Source organism: Jaculus jaculus, chromosome 6 (genome assembly GCF_020740685.1).
Source record: "Jaculus jaculus isolate mJacJac1 chromosome 6, mJacJac1.mat.Y.cur, whole genome shotgun sequence".
Lineage (NCBI taxonomy): Eukaryota > Metazoa > Chordata > Mammalia > Rodentia > Dipodidae > Jaculus > Jaculus jaculus.
In genome coordinates this window covers 4,646,849-4,659,470 of record NC_059107.1, presented here as the reverse complement: position 1 = coordinate 4,659,470, position 12,622 = coordinate 4,646,849, and the positions used below count along the sequence as shown (strand labels likewise).

Here is a 12,622-nt window from a genome sequence, read left to right as displayed (position 1 = left end):
AATAAACTCAGCAGAAGGAAGGAAACAATAGAGAGCAGAAGCTGAGGACACTGCAAATGAAAAACCAATGGAGAGCGTCAATGAAACTAAGAGTTGTTTCTTAGAAAAGATCAACAAACTCTGACAAGAAAAAGAGAGAGAGAGAGAGAGAGAGAGAGAGAGGCCACCAATGACCAGTATCAGGAATGAAACCGGAGCAATCTCCACAGACCCCGTAGACAGTGAATCGAGAAAAAGTCATCCTCTGAACAGCCTATAAATTTGAAAAATTTTGGCTGGAGAGATGGTTTAGAGGTTAAGGCACTTGTCAGCAAAGTCAAAGGACCCAGGTTTGGTTCCCCAGGACCCATGTAAAGCCCGATGCACAAGGTGGTGCATGTGTCTGGAGTTATGTTTGTGGTGGCTAGAGGCCCTGGCACATGCATTCTCTCTCTCTTCTTCTCTATCTGCCTCTTTCTCAAATAAATAAATAATAATAATAAACTTTAAAAAGTTTGAAAATTTTATGAAAGTAACCAGTTTAAGAAATCTTTCCTTAGCCACCCAATACCACATAGATGGCTTGCACAGTCCAGGAAGGATTAAGGAAAATGAAGAAAAATTAAATTTCCCCAAAGAAAGATCCAGCTTCAACAATTTCACTGAAGAATTCTATCAAATATTTAAAGATATAATACCATTCTAAGCAATGTGTTCCAGAAAACAGAAGGGAATGTGACCCAATTCATTTTATGGAGTTACTATGACCATGATACCAAAATTATAGATTAAAGAAATCACTGCAAAAAGAGAGCTAGAGACCAATATTGCTCATGAATATAGATACAAAAATTCTTTAAAATATTAGCAGAATGAAACTGGAGAGATTGCTTAATGGTTAAGATACTTGCCTACAAAGCCAAAGGATCCAGGTTCAATTCCTGGTACCCATGTAAGCCTGATGCACAAGGTAGTGCATGCACCTGGAGTTCATTTGCAATGGTTAGAAACCTTGGTATGCCCATTCTCTCTCTCCTCCCTTCTCTATATATCTACCTATTTCTCTCTCAAATAAATAAATAAAACATTAAACTATTAGCACAGAATTCAAAAATATTATAAGAATTATATGTCATAAGAGGTACAGAAAAAAATATCCCTACAAAATGCTGGTGATAGAAATCAGAGACATGGGCTGGAAAGATGGCTTACTTGTTAAGGTGTATGCCTGCAAAGCCGAAAGACCCAAGTTTGATTCTCCACATCCCATGTAAGCCAGATACTCAAGGAGGTGCATGCGTCTGGAGTTCGTTTGAAGTGGCTGGAGGCCCTGGCATGCCCATTTTCTCTCTATCTCTCTCCTTCTCTCCATCCCATATAAATAAATAAAATGTTAAAAAAAAGAAATCAGAAACAATCTAAATAAGTGAAGAAATATACTCCACATAATAAAAAGCTAAATCTTACCAAACTGATACATAGACTTAGTCCAGTTCCTACTAGAATCTAAGCAAGATATTTTGGTAGCTACAGGAAAGATTATTGTAAAATTTATAAAGAACTAAGGAAAGCTAAAACTACTTTGGAGGGAAAAAAATTGGAGTAGGAAGAGCCATTGCTCTTGATTCCAGGATTTATACAGTTCCAGTAATTAAGACTATGTGGCTGAAAAAGAGGCATGTAGAACAAAGCAGAAATAAACCCATAAAATGTACTGAACTGGTTATTTCATTTACTTTTATTGAGATGACTTCATAGAGAATAAAGCATTTTAAGATGAGCAAACCAGAGGCAGTTAACAGATTCTCAGTGGTGTACAATCACTACTTCTACCTAGTTCCAAAACATTTATCACCCCCAAATAAAATCCCATAGCCCTTTAATAGTTACTCCTTCCTCCAACCACCAGTCGGTTTCTACATATTTCTTATGACTGGAATTGTACAATAGGAGGGTCTTCATGTCTATCTACTTTCTACGTCTTTGAGGCCCACCCATGCTCTGTCAGGTTGATGGTGAAGTCCATGCAAGCTATACTTCTATGTCTGATGGTGTCCCATGGTCCGAATATGCCGACTTGTTTATCCACTCATCCACGGCTGGATGGTCCCGTTCCTTCTAGCTTTTGACTATTGTCAACAGTGTTCACGGGTAGGTCTTTGTTCACCTTTTGTTTTCATTTTACTTTGAATACATATCTAGCAGTAGGCTGCTGGATTTGATCATTGTTCTATGCTTAACTTGTTGAGGAATAACCATGCTATTTTGCAACAGGACCATTTTATGTTCTCACCAACAGCGTATGCACTTTTCTGTTATTCTCATAAGCACAATTTCGTTTCTTTTAATATTTTATTTGTTATTTATTTATTAAAGAAAGAATGAGGGAGAGAGAGAGAGAGAGAGAAGGGCATACCAGGGCCTCCAGCCACTGCAAACAAACTCCAGAATCATGTGCCACCTTGTGCATCTGGCTTATGTAGGCACTGGGAAATAAAATCTGGGTCCTTAGGCTTCACAGCAAGTACCTTAACCTGTAAGCCATCTCGCCAGCCCTTCTTTTCTGTTTTATACTTCATTTTTAAGACAAGGTCTCACTATTACACCAGATTGTTCTCACATTCACTATGTCGCCTAGCCTGGCCTTGAATCCATGATTCTCCTGCATCAGCCTCCTGCATGCTGGGGTTGTAGGCTTGGGCCTCCAGGCCTGGTATGGGTTCTTTTCCCTGATTTTACTTTGAGAGTCTCATGTATCCCAGGCTAGTATAGAACTCACTGTGTAGCTGAGGATGACTGAAATTCTGATGCTTCTGCCTTTGTCTCCAGACGGCTTGGGGTTAGAAGCAGGCACCACCATGCTCTGTGAATGAAGTTCTGGGGGGTTAAACCCGGGGCCTGCATATGCTCCACAAACACTCTGCAGACGGGCATGCGGTTCACAGCCCTCCTTTTCCTCTTAAATAAATTATGATTGGATTGGGAAGATGGATCCATGGTTAAAGGTACTTGTTTATAGGTTCCAGGCCGGCTTGGGCTACATAGTGAGGTTCAGGCCAGCCTGGGCTACAGAATGAGAACCTCTGTCAAAGAAAAAGAGACAACAGCAAAAGAAAATTGTTAAGACATCTGAGGAGACAAGTTCACCAGCTAAAAAGAGGCACAGGAATAGATGGCCGTCCACAGAGGCTCTGGGAGGAAGGCAGACTTCATCACAGTGAGCTACTCCGTAACACGGGCAGGAACACTGAACAGAGCACGGCCAGTGGTCAGCCTGCAGGCGAGGCCGCCAAGGGGGCCGCTCACGCCATGCCGGCGGGGATGTGAAAGGCCCAGACGTTCTGGAAAAACAATTGGCCAGTTCTTGTTCTTTTCCTCCTCCTCCTCCTCCTCCTCTTCTTCTTTTTATTTTAATGAAACCCTTTTATTCACATTTGGCCTTTTTTTTTTTTTTTTACTTAGAAAACTAAACGTGTAATTATTGTACAAACCAACAAGTGCACGCTTGGGCATTTATCCCAGAGAAATGAAATTTCTGATGCACATGAAAGTGTTTATAGCAACTTGATTTGTAATAGCCAACAACTTGAAACAACCTGGGTGGTTAAACAAACTTGGTGCTTCCAGACTAGGGAGTGTCACTCAGGTAAAAAAAATAAAATAAAATAAAAAGAGCAAATGGCTGCCATGTGGGATGTCTTGGATGAACCCTCGCAATTATGCAGAGAAAAATAAAGCCAATTTCCAAAAGAGCACAGTGTGCTTCCCTGTATAATGTTCTCTAAAAGAGAAAACGACAGAAACAAGAAGATTCCTGTTGCCAGGGATTCAGGATTTGGGTGGTGTGTGGGGGGTGTGTGGCCACAGGAGACATTCCTGTGATGGAAAGGTTACTTTCAAGGTTGTGACATCATACATGGTTTTGCAAGATGCTAGGCCGGGGGTACATAGGGCCCCCTCTGTATTGTTCTTACAACTGGCATGGGACTACAATTACTTCAAAGTAAAAGGTTTAATGAGAGGAATCCATACGTGACATATTATTTAAGAGCTCTTCAGTTGTCACAGAGCCCGAGGACCTGTGGGGGGCGGGAGGGGATGCAGTGGGTGTGGAGGTCAGGAGAGGGTGTGCACAAACCCTTCACTGAGCTTTTCTTCGGGCTGCACAGTACTGGCTGCTTGAGACTGTTAGAATTTTAAATTGTCTTTCTTCTTGGTCATGTATGTTTGATTTGTGCCAGTAATAGACTGTGTTTAAAGACTAAAACATAAGGAACCGATGATGAAATACAAGATAATTAAGAGCAAAAAAAAAAAGGCAAGTCTATAGTTGTGCTTCCAAATTACCTCCACTGATCTGTAAATTGCATTCATCTGATAAGAACCCTCATATAGACTATCAAGATGTCTTTGGTGCTTCAAAAACAGTGTTAAAAAAAGAAAGTAGGGTGACAACTACATCCAGTTTGGCTTTTTCCTTGTTGAGAATAAAGGCCCTACCTACAGCTGCCATGTGCTGCTGCAAATAGTAGCCCGAGATCTCTCCTTTCTTGTCATTTATAAACAGACATAGAAATACAAAAGTAACACAGTAGTGTTTTAAGCACACAACCCCAGGATTTAGGCTCGGGTTCTTGGAAGATGGTTTTTTGCCCACAGTTAACACTGTGCAGATACTTTTCCATACCTAGCTAGTCCTTACACTCGGTGGTACACTTTTTAGTGTACTTGTCAGAATTCTATTCTCTTTCATAGGATATAACAAAAATCTCTGTACATTTCTTGCTAAATGATACAAAATGAAATTTGTCTATAGCGCCTGAATTCTGTGTATCATCCCTGTCTGCAGTAAAGCTAACGTTGGGAGGCGATGTAATATAGTGTTCTGAAAGGATCTGCTGAAAGCCGCAAATCACTCCTCTGTCACACACTATACCAAAATGGCAAAACTATTTAAAAAACGTTTTCGAGCCGGGCTGTGGTGAAAGGCATTTGGAAGTCGCATATGTCTAGGCGGCGCCGGGTGCGCACGCCTGTGTCAGCTTGAGAGCGAGCCGGCCCGTCCCTTGCTAGGCTGCCCGCTGACTTCATCCGGTGCAACCGGGAGACAGAAAGTCTCCGGAACCGAAAACGGCCACCATCGGAACCCTGGGCTGGGCCACCGTCCGAAGACGAAGACTTTGGCCTGGAGTTCTGGGGCCAGTGGACCAGCCAAGCCCCCCGCCCGTGCAGAGTGGGGATGACGTCATCACCGATGCCACCGGCTCCCGCTGCGCGTCGTAGCTGCTCGGGTAAGGCGTCCGGTTTGGCTTGGAGTTTGGGGAACGTCGTTACATCGCGGGCAGTAGGAAGCCCCATCCACTGACATAAGGAAGAAGGACAAGGAAGTCCGCGTGCGGAGGGCCCGAGTCTGCTTCTTGCTCTGTCCGTCCTCTTCCCTCCCGGAAGGGGGTGGGGGGAATCGGGGTCGGGGTCGACGCCGTTCGCAGGACCGCCCGAGTCCTCGTGGTAAGGATGCTGTCTATGAAGACGGCCGCCTTCAAGCCCGGCTCTCCGGAGGCTGAGGAAGGAGGGTCGCTGGGCACTTGAGGCGGGGACTGCAGAGCGAGTTCCAGGTCAGCCTGAGCTAGTGTGAGAGGCTGCTTCGAGAAAAAAACAAAAATAAAGGGGGTGAGTGGGAAAAGAGGTGCCATGTCGGCCATTTCTCCTTATTCCGGGCCAGACTTTCTCTCTCCTTGTCTGGACAGTTCTTGCCCAAATCCCCACCATTGATTTAGATGGTGCTGGAGGCAAAGTCCACTGAGCAGGATTGAAAAGAGAGAAATGAATCCTGACTATACAACCAACAGTGTCTCCCGTCATCTCTAAGACTTGGTTTTGATTATACATGACAAGGGTGGGCAACGAGGATGAGGAAGGACGTAGGATGAAGAAGGACATCGTCCAGCAGTTACAGCACAGAGACTGGATTTTCCGAGATGTGTTAGCATGTAACTGACACAGAATTGCCTGAGGATTATACAGTGCAAGCTAGCTTTGCCATTCGACAGCTTCACTGCTGTGTACGTTCTCTGGTTCAAGTGCCCCGGCGCTAGAAGCTTATGTGGTTGGGAGATACCTAGGGGGAGGCGCTAGGAGTTCAGGGTCAGGGTTCACATTATTGTTTTGTGTTAAGATTGGAATTCGGGTTATAGAGTTTAGGGTTCAGGATTAGGATTAAGGCTCTTGTTTAGGGTTAGGAGTTAGGGTTTGGCTCAAGTTTTGGTTAGGATTAAGGTCTTCTTGGCTAGGAGTAAGGTTTGGGAGGGCGTCCATCTACAAGTATGAACTAATCAATGTCAGGTGCAGGTGGGACGGCACTCAGGATGACGTGCTCCAGACATGACTTTGTTTCTCTCAACACCTGAACGTCTGGTCTTCTTTTCTCTCTTCTTATTTGCCACTCTTAAGTCCACAGAGAGCTAGAGTGCTCTTAAAACATTCACCGGTTATATTATTATTATTTCTTTGCTCAAATACTTCCAGTGGGGGCTGGAGAGATGGCTTAGTGCTTAAAGTACTTGCCAGCAAAGCCAAAGGTTCAATTCCCCAGTATAAAGCCAGATAGATGCACAAGGTGGTGCATGTGTCTAGGGTTCTTTTGCAGTAGCTTGGAAGCCCTGGCACATTTTCTCCCCCTCCCCCTCCCCTCTTTCTCTCCCTCTCCCTCCCCCCCCTCTCTGTGTCAAATAAATAAATAATTTTTTAAATACCTCCAGTGGCGCCCATGGCATCTAACATTAGAAAGTAAGTCCTTGTTGAGTCCAAGTCCTCACTGACCCCTTTGTCTTCTCCAGATCTCCTGCTGGGTCTGTCGCTTAGTCACCCTGGCTCAGATGACGACAAGCCAGTTCTCTCGCACATTCCGTGAGCCTGTCCTGCCTTCGGTTAGTTCAAGTGCTCCAGCGCTAGATCTTCCACGCCTCACCCCTCAGCCATGCACTCATCTTCTCCTCCCGAGCAGCTGCCCGGGGGAACCTGGCCCTCAGCTCCCTCTTGAGACACAAGGAGCCAAACAGCAGTGCTGACACTTTACTGAGGAGATCAAGCCCAGAGACAAGAGCTTGAGTGTGCATTTCTCTTTTGAATAAGGGAAGGTGGCTCCAGGGACTATGCCACTGAGGCAAGTGACTTCCACCCCTCCACACGCACCCCCAAGAAACCATTCATGCCCAGGGCGGGCACAGCCTCATGAGCCCGTCTCCACTCCACAGTGGAATATGGACAGGCCCAACGAAGTGCTGGTTTTGTGCAGGTAACCATAGCTGTTGTAACTTCGTGAGATCAAAGGCCATAGCCCGAGCTATGTTGCCCACGTTCCATCAAATAGCCCACCCCCACATGTTCATGCAAGGCACCCTCACTAAATTCAGTGGAATATGAGAGAGAAAGAGAGGGAGAGAGAGAGAAATGGAAACGGGGGGGGGGCTAGTTGGAAAGGAGGGATATAGGAGGAACGGGCAGGGGACAAGAGAGTAATGGGGTGAACGTGATCAAAACACATAATTTACATTTAGGAAATAGTGTACAAATATAAAAAGCAAATGAAAACTAAAAAGGAAGTAAACAATAACAAAGAAGGAAGTTGGCCCCACCCTTCGCTCTCCCTGTCATCCCCCTCCCTGGTCCTCAGCAAGCTGTGACATTTTGTGCCTTGGGCCTGGCCTGCTCCTTTCCAGTTCTTTCTGGAGCACCATGAATTTTTAGAGTAACAGAGCTCAACTCCTCCTGTCAGTAGGGCCTCTGATAGGCCCCTGCACCATCACTCTAGCCCCCTGGACTTTGTTTGACCAGACTTCTGTCTCTGGAGCAAGAAGGGTTTCATTGTTCGTCTCCCTCCACTTTTACCATCCACAACTCCCTGTCCATCACCTCCTCTTCTCATTCATCTCAACTTCTTTTTAAAATCCTTTTACTTATTTATTTGAGAGTGAGAGACAGAGAGAAAGGGGCAGACAGAGAGAGCGAGTATGGGCCTATCAGACGCACGCGCCACTTTGTGCATTTGGCTTTATGTGGACACTGGGGAATGGAGTTCAGGCTGTCAGTCTTTTAAGTGCCTTAAGCCCCCGAGCCACCTTGCCAGACCCCAAATTTTTAATTAAAATTCCGGTTCTTTAGCAACCACATCTCCATTTCTATCAGATTTCCACAATCAGTTATCTCTTGAATGAATTCCATACTTATCTCTATGTGGACTACTATTTTTTCAAAATCAAAGTTAAAAACAATTATTTGTGAATGTGATAATCTACACCTAGAATTTAGAATGTATTGCTCATGTTCTGTGAATTTCTGCAGGGCCTACTGAATCATTATTTAAGAAGTTAGTATTAATATTAGAATGGGGGGAGGCTTTAATACCAGAGCTCTTTTTAGATCACAGTAATACTAGCTTCTGTAAACACTAGCATAATGAAGGCACAGACCTTCGAGTGGAGAAGGGTTTTAGAAGTTCGTTTCCTATGACTCCACCCATTCCCAACTTCCGCATGCGAGAGGAGGACACGGACCCTGCAAGGGTGTGGCACATTGGGCCTCATAAAGCCGGGGGAGGGTAGAGGAGGAGGCGGACCCAGGGCTGGCGCCTCCATAGCCAGGGGTCCTCTAAGCACTGCTTAGTACGAAGCACTGCTTTACCAAGTGCATGGCTTTGAACATTTACACACACACTGGGGAGGTGTGATGGCTTGATTCAAGTTCCCACCGCAAACTGATGGGTTCTGAATGCTGGGGCCCCAGCTGGTGGCAATTTGGGAACTGGAGCCTCCTGGAGGTGGTGTATCATTGGGGACAGGCTCATGGGTGTTACAGCCAGTGGCCCCTTGCCAGTGTTTGGCACGCTGTCCTGTTGTTGTTGCCCACCTGCCGTTGGCCAGGAGGTGATGTCCACCCTCTGCTCATGCCATCGTTTCCCCCTGCCACCAGGGAGCTTCCCCTGGAGTCTGTAAGCCAAAATAAACCCTTTCCTCCCACAAGCTGCTTTTGGTTGGGTGATTTGTGCCAGCAACGCAAAAAGTAGCTGCCACAGGAGGGTGTGCTGCAGAAAGCTAAGTTACGTAAGACAAGAAAGAACTTTCTCTACCTTCTCAAGTGACTTCCCAGTCTGGCCATAGGGTGCATAGCCAGATGTGGGACCACTTTGGGTTGAATCTGGAGAAAATGCCTTCCCTCCTCCATTCTGCTCAGCAATGGTATGTGTCCAGATACCCTGAAGAAAAGCTGATCTGAACCAACCTCAAGGAGACACACATTGTTCGCCAACAGTTTCTCATTGTATGCTTGTGACTTTGGTAGAAAATAAAAATAGAAAAAAAAAAAAAAACCTGGACCCACAACCCCATAGGGGATACCTGCAACCCCACTGAGGAGGGTCACCAATGGAATGGGGGCAGGAATGAGGTAAAAGGGGCTTCCAACACATGACGTATCTACACAAAACGTGTTATTAATAATAATGATAAAGAAAAAAATTAGTTGTGACTAGCCTGGAGGTCATATAAAATTTCAAAACCGAACCTCCTGTCCCAAGAACCCTGGTTAGCTGCGGAGAAGCAGTGTGTCTACAGGATCTGAAACAGGGTTGCAGGCAACTTCCAAAATTTGGTGTGAAATCCAGCCTAGTTTCCAATGCGGGCTGTGTTATTAAGCCAAGAGTCACCAGGGAGGTGAGCGTGGAGCAAATCAAGGAGGTGTCAGGGTTCCTGGAGCCTGTGGCTGCCACTTTGGAGGCTTGCTGCATTTCGTCCTCCACACCTCAACATTTTTTTTTTTAACCCCAGGTCACTCTTGCTTTATGCACAGTGGTCCCCATAGCTGGCTTCAGACCTTAGTAGCATCTCTAAAGGAGCAGTCATTGCGTCGATCAGTGGCAACATGCTGTGCTCCCTTATCTTTGAGCAGCTTGAAGAAGTCCAGAGCTGTTCAGGGAATTCAACACGATATTTCTGGGGCTGGAGAGATGGCTTAGCTGTTAAGGCATTTGCCTGCAAAGCCAAAGGACCCCAGTTTGATTTCCCAGGACCCACGTAAACCAGATGCTCAAGGAGGCACATCCATCTGGAGCTCGTTTGCAGTGTCTGGAGGCCCTGGTGAACCCATTCTCTCTCTTTCTCTCAAATAAATAAAATATATTTTAAAAAAACATGATGTTTCTGATCTTGGTCAATCTGTAGGACCTGGCTTATATGTGATGTTGAACTATTAAAAACAAAAAGTCCTGCCTTCATGACTCTAATGGGCCACTAGGCTGATTCAGGAACGTTGTGTTCACAGTTCAGAAAAGACATGTGCGTTTCCATATCAGGGAGGGGGCAGGGCCCAGCTGCTGGGGCACCGTGGGCTCCACTGTGACCACAGACTTAGGAGTCCCTGTCAGAGGGAGGCCCGGCTTGCTTCCATGATCCCCGCTGGCTGTCAGGCCTGCTTGTTCTTTTCTTTCCCAAGATGGAAAGTGCTGTTCCTTGGCTGACCTGGCTGCAGGGCTGGCCTCCAGCAAACCCTGGAGCTGCAGTCACGGGTGGATTTGGGGAAGAATCTTGTCCAAATCTCAGAGAGCATCAAGCCTTGGGCACTGAGGGTGCAACAGACTTCTGAGTAAAATCATGGTGTTCACAAGGGAAGTCACAGTTGACGAGACCTCGAGGTCGAGCAGTACCTATAGCAGGTGTGACAGGCTCCGGAGTTGTACCTCTGGCCAGTGGCAGAGGAAAAGCTAGATCCCAATCCCAAGGGTGCTGTGAAGGACAGGCCGTCCTGTATCCCCAGCAACTGGCCCAGGGGACTGTGTGCAGGAGAGGCCCCGAGACGAAAAGCACCCCTCTGCTGTGTCAGTCCTCCAGTGTTTGCCCTCGGCGCTTAACTAACCCAACTTTCAGAAAAGCCCTGCTGTTTCTTCCTGCAAGCCAGGAGAGACCCCCATCGGCTTGGTCTGTTACCCCAAGCCCGGACCTCCCATGACTCCCACATAGCAGTGCGGGAGCTCCTGGCCCTCCCTGCCTAGCCTGGACAGGCCCTCCTTCCTGTGACGTCCTCCTCCTGCACCGGGATCCTTTGGGAGGGCAGGCAGGGAGGGAGGGTGGACTTTGTTGTTACAAAAATCTTTGCAATTTATTTGAGTACCAAAAATGGCTATCAAAAACTGTGGAGGTTGGAGAGAGATCCAGCGAAGTCTGGAAGCTGCCATCTTGGGGACGGTTGTCAGGACAGGGACAAAATACCTTATCTTGTTTTGGGAGTAAGGGGTTGCCTGGTTTCAGGTGGTTCATAACCGGGCAAACGTCACCAGAGAATGCCTGGGATTTTCTTGAGTCTGCAGTTGCGTGCGGGCAGATTCAGAAGAGAGAAGTAAAAACTTTGCCCTTGCACAGGTAGTTAGTCGAGTCTCAACGCAGGAGTGTGCCCAGCAATTTCACTCTAGGGACAGTCTTCTTGCTGTGGTCCACCGACCCGCCTGGGCTCCCTAAGAAATGGCCGCTGGTTGAGAGCAGTCCAGCAAAACCCAGCCTTGGGAAAGCTGGCGGGGAGAGGGGCTTGGAAGAGAGGACGGGTGCGGGAGCGGGGTGGGGGGGGGGAGAGAAGGGAGCCCCGGTGGTCACCTGCGAGCTCCGCCCCAGCCAGGCGCTGGAGCGCTGCCCGGGTCGGTCTCCGACTCCGGTGTGGCCCAGGTGGCCCAGCGCCCCTGCGATCCCGGCGCCCCGGCTGCTCGGCGCGCACCTGCCCGCCGCGGGCCCCGCGCGGGTCTGACCAAGGCGTGCGGGGCGGCGCGCACAGGTGGCGGCGATTGGACAGGCGGGTCCCGGAGGGTGACGTCACGGGCTCGGGTCCCGGCGGCAGAAATAGGGCGGCCGCGGCGGCGGTGGCACAGCGGCGGCGGGCACGGAGAGGTGGCGCTTGAGCAGCCTCCGGCGCGCTCGGGACCCGCGACAGCCAGGCAGGGAGACCAGCGGAGGACGCGGGGGGCCGAGTGGCCGCCGCCGCCGCCGCCGCCACGGGGCGCTCCCTCCGTGCCTCCCTCCCTTCCTCCAGAGTCCCGCCACCTGCTCCTCCGCTCGGCTCCGATCGCCGCAGGTAAGCGGGCGCAGTCGGGTCGGCGGGGCCGGGAAGGTACCGCTGCGCCCCGCTGGGGTCCCGCCGCGCGCCCGCAGCTCCGCAGCTCGCCGCAGGGCCCGGCGCGGGCGTCCCCGGCTCCTCCGCGCCCGAGCCGAGCCGGGAGAGCCAAGTTTGCGCGCCCGGCCGCGGGCACCGATCACAGGGCCGGGGCTCCGCGGCAGGGCCACCCCGGCTGGGCTAGGACTAGGGTGGGAAGCCAGGCGAGCCTGGGGAGGGGGTCTGTGGCGGGGACCCGAACGACCCTGCGGGTGCGGCGGGGCGCCACGCACACCCGCTCGGGTTGAGCCCCCAAGCTCCGGGGGATCCCCCTTATGCCCCCTGACCCTCCCCCCCCCCCCAGCTGCATCCTCTGGGCTTCAACCCATGCCCTTGGCTCCGGGCTAGCGCGCGGCGCGGGCATCCTCCGCACCTCCTGCCTCCGGCTTTGCGGGCGGGGGCGCACGGGGGGAAACTTGTGTCGTCTCGCCGCAGCCGCAGGGCCCGCGGCGCCCCT

The 12,622-nt window shown here is 49.2% G+C and overlaps 1 protein-coding gene across 2 annotated transcripts in view; it reads left to right on the top strand.

Moving 5' to 3' along the window:
- The first annotated feature begins 12,045 nt into the window (after positions 1–12,045).
- Positions 12,046–12,622, top strand: part of Fstl4 (follistatin like 4) — a 448,062-nt gene continuing 447,485 nt past the window's right edge. For both annotated transcript variants that reach the window (XM_004666513.2, XM_045153541.1), the window contains exon 1: positions 12,046–12,087. The gene's annotated coding sequence lies outside the window, so the exon portion shown is untranslated. The remainder of the gene's footprint in view (positions 12,088–12,622) is intronic.